The sequence below is a fragment of the Thalassophryne amazonica genome, chromosome 4 (assembly GCF_902500255.1).
Source record: "Thalassophryne amazonica chromosome 4, fThaAma1.1, whole genome shotgun sequence".
Taxonomy (NCBI): Eukaryota; Metazoa; Chordata; class Actinopteri; order Batrachoidiformes; family Batrachoididae; genus Thalassophryne; species Thalassophryne amazonica.
The window spans coordinates 28,229,735-28,238,661 of record NC_047106.1 but is presented as its reverse complement, the minus strand read 5'-3'; positions in this window follow the sequence as shown (position 1 = coordinate 28,238,661).

Here is an 8,927-nt window from a genome sequence, read left to right as displayed (position 1 = left end):
CTGTCCATACATACATACATACATACAGAAATAAATAAATAAAATAAATAAATACAGCATTACACCAACATTATGCTGTGACTTTCACAAAAATATTGAACGGAGAAGAGGACACACCAGACTGGCTAACGACAGGGAACACAAGCCTAATTCCAAAGACCAAGGATACACAGCTTCCCAACAAGTACAGACCCATCTGCTGCCTAACAACAACGTACAAATGGCTGACAGGAATCATAACTGATGCCATTTATGAACATCTTGACACTGGTGGCTACCTGGAAAATGAACAGAAAGGATGTTCCAAAAGAAGATTAGGAGCTAAAGACCAGTTACTGACAGACAAAGTTATCCTGGAGGACTGCAAAACAAGGCAGAGGAACCTCAGCATGGCTTGGATTGATTACAAAAAGGCATTTGACAGTGTACCACACTCCTGGATCATGAGGTGCTTAGAACTCTACAACATCAATGAGGAAATAAGATCTTTCCTGAGAGCACAAATGAACAAGTGGAACACCACCATCACCCTCAATCACACAGAGGGACAAATAACAATCCCAGATGTACGAGTTCAGAGAGGGATACTTCAGGGAGACGGCCTTTCACCTCTCTTATTCTGCTTAATCATGGACCCGCTCAGCAAGATCCTGAAGGAGCAAGACATTGGATATGACTTAAGTAAAGACAAAGGAAAGGAAAACCAAAAACTTGTGAACCATCTGTTGTTCATGGACGATTTGAAAATCAATGCCAACACAAAAAACGGACTCACTCAGCTCGTGGAAACTGCCCGTAAGTTCTCAAAAGACATTGGCATGGAATTTGGACTGGATAAATGCTCAAAATGCACAATGACAAAAGGAAAAAAGACAAAAACCGAAAACATACAATTGGATGAAGGGAGCTACATTGAAGATCTGGCTGCAGACTCCACATACAAATAATTGGGAATTGAACAAAGTAATTCAATTGAGCACAAGAAAATAAGAACAAGAACAACAAAAGAATACCTAAACCTCTTAAAAAAGATCTGCAAAACACAGCTGACACCAAAAAATAAGATCACAGCCATAAACCAGTTTGCAATACCAGTGGTGACCTATGGGTTTGGCATAGTGAACTGGCCACAATGTGAGCTTAATAAATTGGACACAAAAACCAGGAAAATGCTCACCCTCCACAAAATCACATACAGAAATCAGTGCATGGACAGAATATATCTCCCTCGCAGAGAAGGTGGTATGGGTCTCACTGAAATCAACCAGGCCTACAGAGCATCGATAATAAGTATTGGACAGTACTTAAAGAGCTCTGAAGAAGAAATCGTAAAAACGGTCACACAACACCACGAGGCCATAACTGAACAGACCTCAGTCACTAAACTGGCAAAAAACTTTGGCGGAGAACTTCTACAAGAGAGAAAAAGCAACAGTCTCATGCCTGCAACAAAACTTGCAAGACAAACCAGAGAACAATACAGCAAAAGAGAAGGAAAACATCGAGTGGAAAGATGGAAACAGCACAAAAGAGCCGGACGTTTCCAAGAAGAACTCGAAAAGGAATACATCGACAAAGTTGGATCAATGCAGTGGCTAAAAAATGGAAAACTTGGTTTTGATGGAGAAAGAATTCTGATTGGAGCACAAGATCAGGGACTTCTAACAAATGGCTTCAAAAAAATGGCAGGGATCTCACAGAATGATAAATGCCGATTCTGTCATACAGCTGTTGAGAGTGTAAACCATCTAACTTCAGCATGCCAGATCCTCATGGCAGATGGGCATTATACATCCAGACACAACAAGATCTGTCAATATCTCCACTGGAAGATCTGCAAGGAACTGGAGATGTAAGTCAAAGAACATGTCTGGGAGCACGAGCCAACACCAGTCTCATCCAACGGAAAAGTAACGGTCTTCTACGACAAAGAGATCCCAGCAGGAAGACACATTGAAGGAGGTGCAATCAAACCTGATATTGTCATCTGGAACAAGCAAGAGAAAACAGCCAAAATCATTGATGTGACAGTCCCCAATGATTACGGCCTGAATCGAGCTGAAAGGGGAAAGATCTCGAAATACCAAGACCTGAAAAATGACCTAAGAACAACATGGTCATTGAAAGACATCGATATCATCCCAGTTGTGGTGGGAGCAACAGGCCTAATCAAGAAGAACCTGAAGAAATACCTTGAGGCAATCCCTGGTCACCCAAGTGCACATGAGGTACAGTTGTCTGCGATTAAGAGAATGATCACCATCTTGAAGAGAGCCCTCGGATACAATGCCAGATCTGGTTAGGATAACTATAGAGCCTAGGGTGCAACTTTAGACCCCAGGTTTGGGGCCCATTGCATTCTACTAAAAACTCATCAAAGATAAATGAAAAACCAAAAAATAAATGCTTCCTGTGAACACCGAGTGACTACACCTCCATTTCATCCCTGTCTTATTTAAGTTTAATGACAGTTTGAAGACGACGAAGAAGAGGAGGAAAACGTTGCCACGAACAGCGGGAGAAGAAGAAAACTAGAAGGGTGGAAATGAGAGTGGGGACTTTGAATGTTGGTAGTATGACTGGTAAAGGGAGAGAGCTGGCTGATATGATGGAGAGGAGAAAGGTAGACATATTGTGTGTGCAAGAGACCAAGTGGAAGGAAAGTAAGAGCAGGAGCATCAGCGGTGGGTACAAGTTGTTGTACCATGGTGAGGACAGGAAGAGAAATGGTGTTGGGGTCATTTTAAAGGAAGAGTATGTTAAAAGTGTGTTGGAGGTTAAGCGAGTGTCTGACAGGGTGATGAGTGTGAAGTTGGAAATTGAAGGGGTGATGATGAATATCATCAGTGCATATGCCCCACAGGTAGGTTGTGAGATGAAGGAGAAAGAAGATTTCTGGAGTGTGTTAGATGAGGTGGTGGAGAGTGTGCCCAAGCATGAAAGAGTGGTGATAGGAGCAGACTTCAATGGGCATGTTGGTGAAGGGAACAGAGGTGATGAGGAAGTAATGCGTAGATATGGTATCAAGGATAGGAATGGGGAAGGACAGATGGTAGTTGATTTTGCAAAAAGGATGGAAATGGCTGTGGTGAATACCTACTTTAAGAAAAGGGAGGAGCACAGGGTGACATATAAGAGTGGAGGAAGGTGCACACAGGTGGACTACATTCTTTATAGGAGATGCAAGCTAAAAGAAATCACAGACTGTAAGGTGGTACCAGGAAAGAGTATCACTAAACAGCATAGGATGGTTGTTTGTAGGATGACTTTAGAGGTAAAGAAGAAGAAGAGAGTGAGAGCTCAAAGAGCTCAACAAAGGATCAGATGGTGGAAGCTGAAGGAGGAAGACTGTTGTGTGAAATTTAGCGAGCAGGTGAGAGAAGCACTAGTTGGAGGGGAAGCAATTTTGGACAACTGGAAAAGTACTGCAGATGTGGTGAGGGAGACAGCTAGGGCAGTACTGGGTATGACATCTGGACAGTGGAAGGAAGACAAGGAGACTTGGTGGTGGAATGAAGAGGTCCAGGAAAGCATAAGGAGAAAGAGGTTGGCGAAAAAGTTTTGGGATAGTCGGAGAGATGAAGAAAGTAGACAGGAGTACAAGGAGATGCGGCATAAGGTGAGAAGTGGCAAAAGCAAAGGAAAAGGCATATTGCGAGCTGTACAAGAAGTTGAATAGTAAGGAAGGAGAAAAGGACTCGTACCGATTGGCCAGACAAAGGGACAGAGCTGGAAAGGATGTGCAGCAGGTTAGGGTGGTAAAAGATGCACATGGTAATGTGCTGACAAGTGAGGAGCGTGTGCTGAGAAGGTGGAGGGAATATTTTGAAGAGTTGATGAATAAAGAAAATGAGCGAGAGAAAAGGCTGGATGATGTGGTGAGAGTAAATCAGGAAGTAAAAGATATTAGCAAGGAAGAAGTGAGGGCTGCTATGAAGAGGATGAAGAGTGGAAAGGCAGTTGGTCCAGATGACATTCCAATGGAGGCATGGAAATGTCTAGGAGAGATGGCAGTAGAGTTTCTAACCAGATTGTTTAATAAAATCTTGGAAAGTGAGAGGATGCCTGAGGAGTGGAGACGAAGTGTGCTGGTTCCTATTTTCAAGAACAAGGGTGATGTGCAGAGCTGCAGTAACTACAGAGGCATAAAGCTGCTCAGCCACAGCATGAAGTTATGGGAAAGAGTAGTAGAAGCTAGGCTTAGAAAACAGGTGAAGATCTGTGAGCAGCAATATAGTTTCATGCTGAGAAAGAGCACTACAGATGCAATGTTTGCTCTGAGAATACTGTTGGAAAAGTACAGAGAAGGACAGAAAGAGTTACATTGTGTGTTTGTGGAGAGTAGAGAGCAAGTTGAGTCTAGTCTGGAGAATATGCTTTGGAGAGAAGGGGAATGAAAGTCAGTAGAAGCAAGACTGAGTACATGTGTGTGAATGAGAGGAAGCCCAGTGGAATAGTGCAGTTACGAGGAGTAGAAGTGGTGAAAGTAGATGAGTTTAAATATTTGGGGTCAACTGTTCAAAGTAATGGAGAGTGTGGTAGAGAGGTGAAGAAGAGAGTGCAGGCAGGGTGGAGTGGGTGGAGAAAGATGGCAGGAGTGATTTGTGACCGAATAATATCAGCAAGAGTGAAGGGGAAAGTTTACAAAACAGTAGTGAGACCAGCTATGTTGTATGGTTTAGAGACAGTGGCACTAACAAAAAGACAGGAGACAGAGCTGAAGGTGGCAGAGCTGAAGATGTTGAGATTCTCTTTGGGAGTGACAAGAATGGACAAGACATATCAGAGGGACAGCTCAGGTGGGACGGTTTGGAGACAAAGTCAGAGAGGCGAGATTGAGATGGTTTGGACATGTGCAGAGGAGGGACCCAGGGTATATAGGGAGAAGGATGCTGAGGATGGAGCCACCAGGCAGGAGGAGAAGAGGGAGACCAAAGAGGAGGTTCATGGATGTGCTGAGAGAGGACATGCAGGTGGTTGGTGTGACAGAGGAAGATACAGAGGACAGGGTGAGATGAAACGATTGATCTGCTGTGGTGACCCCTAACGGGAACACCCGAAAGACAAAGAAGAAGAAGACAGTTTGTTTTGGTCAAACCATATTTTCAATGTGTTAATTTCTTCAGTGATTTCCTCCAGAACTATCTGCCAAACTAGAAAACTGCTACATCCTATAAGAAAGCAGAATACTACTGGAATGAATTTGAATAAGGAAAGTTGTTTTTTTTTTTTTCCATTTTCTTCCATGCATCTCTGGGTTTTTTTTGTCCATTTTAAAGCATTGGAGATCATTGTAGATGAACAGCCTATAATTTTTTGCACCTGCGTATAAGTTTTCCCCTCTCCAATCAACTTTTTAATCAAACTACGCTGTTCTTCTGAACAATGTCTTGAAAGTCCCATTTTTCTCAGGCTTTCAAAGAGAAAAGCATGTTCAACAGGTGCTGGCTTCATCCTTAAATAGGGGACACCTGATTCACACCTGTTTGTTCCACAAAATTGACGAACTCACTGACTGAATGCCACATTGCTATTATTGTGAACACCCCCTTTTCTACTTTTTTTTACTAATAGCCCAATTTCATAGCCTTAAGAGTGTGCATATCATGAATGCTTGGTCTTGTTGGATTTGAGAGAATCTACTGAATCTACTGGTACCTTGTTTCCCATGTAACAATAAGAAATATACTCAAAACCTGGATTCATCTTTTTAGTCACATAGCACTACTATTATTCTGAACACTACTGTGTATATATATATATATATATATATATATATATATATATACGAGGGCTGTCAATAAAGTATAGGTCCATTTTATTTTTTTCAAAAACTATATGGATTTCATTCATATGTTTTTATGTCAGACATGCTTGAACCCTCGTGCGCATGCGTGAGTTTTTCCACGCGTTTCGGTGACGTCATCCGCCTGTGAGCACTCCTTGTGGGAGGAGTCGTCCAGCCCCTCGTCGGAATTCCTTTGTCTGAGAAGTTGCTGAGAGACTGGCGCTTTGTTTGATCAAAATTTTTTCTAAACCTGTGAGGCACATAGAAGTGGACATGGATCGAAAATTAAGCTGGTTTTCAGTGAAAATTTTAACGGCTGATGAGAGATTTTGAGGTGATACTGTCGCTTTAAGGACTTCCCATGCAGTGGGACGTCGCACAGCACTCCCAGGCGCCATTGTCAGCCTGTTTCAAGCTGAAAACCTCTACATTTCAGGCTCTATTGATCCAGGACGTCGTGAGAGAACAGAGAAGTTTCAGAAGAAGTCGGTTTCAGCATTTTATCCGGATATTCCACTGTTAAAGGAGATTTTTTTAATGAAAGACGTGCGGACGGGTCCGTGCGTCGGGACGCAGCCGGCGCGGTGCGGCGGCACAGGAAAAACACCTCCGTGTTGATAACCATTTGTATATTCCAGGCGGCTTTTGATGGCTTTCAGTGGAGTGAGTATCTGAGAAATTGTTTAACAGTTGGGCATGTTCCAACTTGTCCTTAAGGCTTCCAACAGAGGTGTCCAAGGACATTATTAAAAGCCCCAAATTACCGTGACATTCATGCCCAGGATGAGTATATGTAAACTTCTGACCACTAGTGTGTGTGTGTAATACAAATCTACTGCAGTAATTGTTTAAGCCAGTAATAAGCTACCACAACTATGACTACCAATAATAATAATAACAAAAATAATCATAAGAGAATTTTGTGCAGTTGTATTCTGCGAAACTCTGGTAGACTGTGAGCAGTGCAGTGTATGAAGGACAGTGATATTACCAATTAGTTTACTTGTTTGTCTGGAACTTGTCATAAATCGAAAAATGCACTATCAGAAAATTTTAGGTAATAATGACATACATATATATATATATATATATATATATATATATATATATATATATATATATATATGTGTGTGTGTGTGAAGCTGCTATGGCCACGGGCGTAGCACCAAATTCTGGGCCCTAGGTACTAGCCATATTGAAGACTCCCACCCACCCACCACTGTTATGTTCTTTTTTATTAACGCAAACACCAAATTTCTAATGCGTAGTCAAACCAGGTCTAAATCATGTATACCTTAGGCCTGGGAGTCAGAACCCTTTTTTAAAGTTGGGGGAGCAATATTGAGTTGGGGGGCCTGGGGGACCAAATTGCACCATTTTTCTAGAAAATGGTGCAATTTGGTGCATTCCCGTCTGTTAAAATGCACAGGAATGCACCAAATTGCACCATTTTTCTAGAAAAATGGTGCAGTTTGGTCCCCCAGACCCCCCAACTCAATATAGCCAGCTTTCAAGCTCACCTCTCTTTTCAAAGAATTTGGTTAGCAGCTGCTTTCCCTCATTTAGTTTTCTTTCCCTGTCCTTTTTTCTCTTTTTTAATTTAATTTAATTTAATTAGCTTATAATGCGCCAAATCACAGCAAAAGACGTCTCAAGGCACCTCACTTAAAACAAGTCAACATAAAATTGAATAAATAATTAAAAATGAATAAAAAAAATTCTAATACATAAATAAAAACAGAAGTAAAAGAATAAAACAAATAAAAATAAAAACTATCCATAAGAAAGAGAATAAAAATAGGTTTTGAGTCTTGACCTAAAAATATCCACGGACTCAGACTGCCTCACAGTCGCAGGAAGACTGTTCCACAGGGTGGGTGCACGATACGAAAAGGCTCTTTGATCTGCTGACTTCTTCTTCACCCTGGGAACACAGAGAAGTCCCGCATCCTGCGACCGCAAAGCCCGAGCCAGCACGTAGAGTTCCACCAGATCAGCCAAATAAGATGGCGCCAGTCCATGAACAACCTTATAAGTCAATAGCAAAACCTTAAAATCTGCTCTCACAGAGACAGGGAGCCAGTGCAAAGATGCCAAAATGGGTGTGATATGTTCAGACCTTCTGCTACGTGTCAGAAGTCTGGCGGCAGCGTTCTGAACCAGCTGAAGACCCCTAATGCTGGACTGTGATAACCCTGAAAATAGAACATTACAATAATCTAGTCTAGAAGAACCAAAAGCATGAATCAGCCTAAACACTAGGGCTGCACCTCATGATTATTTTACTAATCAGTTCATCGGTCGAGTATTTTTTCGATTAATCGTTTTGGTTTTTTTTTTTTAACTTACATGTGCGTTTTGCCATTATTTCTTTAAGTGAGTTATTATTAAAAGGCCTTTGTCACACAACTTCAACGTTTGACCTTGTAACAAAGTTATGTTATATTCTTGTCAAAAACATACCTGGAGTAGTGTTTTGTTTTATTTTGCACATACATACATCACCGACACACCACAAAGAGATTTCCATCAGGTTTAGATGCCTATTTAGTAAGATAGTTTCATGAAAAAAGACACAAATGTGCAGTTTACTGCATTTTATTTTTTTTTCTTGTGTAAAAACACAGCTTAGATGTGGTTTGACCGAAACAAATTGTCCATCCATCCATCCAGTTTCTTCCGCTTATCCGAGGTCGGGTCACGGGAGCAGCAGCTCAAGCAAAGCTGCCCAGACCTCCCGATCCACACACACCTCCCCCAGCTCCGGGGGAACCCCGAGGCGCTCCCAAGCCAAATTGAACTCAGGTACATCCTGTTTTCACTGATCATCCTTGAGATGATGACTACTCGTAAATTAGTTGAAAACTATTTTAATAATCGATTAAATCGATTAGTTGTTTCAGCACTACTAAACACTTCCTCTTTCTGTGAGATCCCGTTTGGAATGTGTGTGTGTGGGGGGGGGGATTGTCGCCTGTGCGCCTGGACTAAACCATTGTACAACTGTGCAGGGGTGGAAGGGCCCTCAGAGATCTTTCAGTATTATTGTTAGAGCAGAATTATGTTTTGCAACATGTATACATTCATTCTAATTATATTATTTTACAACATGAATTGTATGGACATTAATAACATGCAA